General features: G+C 53.1%; 2 pseudogenes; both read right to left on the bottom strand.

Annotated features, from left to right (window-relative positions):
* Positions 1-139: 139 nt before the first annotated feature.
* LOC105517160 lies at positions 140-379 on the bottom strand (annotated as a pseudogene).
* Positions 380-388: 9 nt separating this feature from the next.
* On the bottom strand, positions 389-1007 carry LOC105517317 (annotated as a pseudogene).
* Positions 1008-1278: the final 271 nt, after the last annotated feature.

Below are 1278 nucleotides of genomic sequence, written 5' to 3'. Positions count from 1 at the left end.
TGGGATGAGATGTGACGGTGGAAGGTGGGAGACAGTGATATTGATGATCTTGACCCCGTGTAGGCCTAGGCTAATGTGTACATTTGTGTCTTTTTCTTTTTTCAGGCTTAATTCACTTTATTTTTCTTGTATAAAAACCCTATGTTGTAGTCACAGCTGGAGTCTGGGTCGGCTGCAGTGAGACTCTGGTGTGGGTCTTGATGAGGTGGTCAGTGAATTCCTGATAGGGAGACTTAGTGAATACAGTCTCCTTCCAGAGGTAGGGAGTCAGGTAGCTGTAGGTCTTAGAGATGGCATCAAAGGTGGCCTTGGCAAAGTTGCCCAGGGTGACAGTGCAGCCCTGGGCTGAGGTGTAGCAGTCATCGATACCAGCCGTCATGAGCAGCTTCTAGAGCACAAGTGCTGAGACGATGCCAGTGCCCCTGGGTGCAGAGATGAAGTGCACCAGCACAGAGCAGCAGCGGCCTGTCACCTTGCAAGGGACCGTGTGGGACTTGCCTTCCCCCAGCAGCCTCTGCGCATGGGGACGATGGAGAGCTTGGCCAGGATGATGGCCCCGCGGATGGCAGTGGCCACCTCCTTGGAGCACTTAACACCCAGACCGCCGTGTCCATTGTAGTCCCCGATGGCAACAAATGCCTTGAACCTGGTGCACTGGCCGGCATGGGTCTTCTTCTGGATGGGCATAATCTTCAAAACCTCGTCCTTGAGAGAGGCCCCAGGAAAAAGTCAATGATCTCAGATTCCTTAATGGGCAGGGAGAATATATAAATCTCCTCCAGGGATTTCATGTCCTTGACCAAGCGGCCCAGCTTGATGAGGGACATCCACTCCTTATCCTCTGCCTTTCCTCTGTGAGCTCCACGGCCTCGGCCCCGGCCCCGTCCACGGCTGCGACCCCGGCCCCTGATGCCACTGCCGAAGCCTCCGTGGACGCCACCGCAGTTCCCCATCCCAGGGCCCCCAGGGCCTCCGGGCTCCCCCGCTGCACCAGCGTCATCTGCCATTTGGTGTTTTCATAGAGAAGAAGGTGTCTGTTTTTAACAAAAAAAAATTAAAATATAAAATGTTTATTTATTTATTTATTTTTGAGATAAATAAATAAATAGCTGTTGCCCGGGCTAGAGTGCAGTGGCGTGATCTCGGCTCACTGCAAGCTCCGCCTCCCGGGTTCACGCCATTCTTCTGCCTCAGCCTCCCGAGTAGCTGGGACTACAGGCACCTGCCACCACGCCCAGCTAATTTTTGTATTTTTAGTAGAGATGGGGTTTTACTGTG

Source organism: Colobus angolensis, unplaced genomic scaffold, assembly GCF_000951035.1.
Source record: "Colobus angolensis palliatus isolate OR3802 unplaced genomic scaffold, Cang.pa_1.0 Scaffold3, whole genome shotgun sequence".
Taxonomy (NCBI): Eukaryota; Metazoa; Chordata; class Mammalia; order Primates; family Cercopithecidae; genus Colobus; species Colobus angolensis.
Note: the sequence above shows the minus strand (reverse complement) of the source record. Positions and strands in the feature narration are given on the sequence as shown.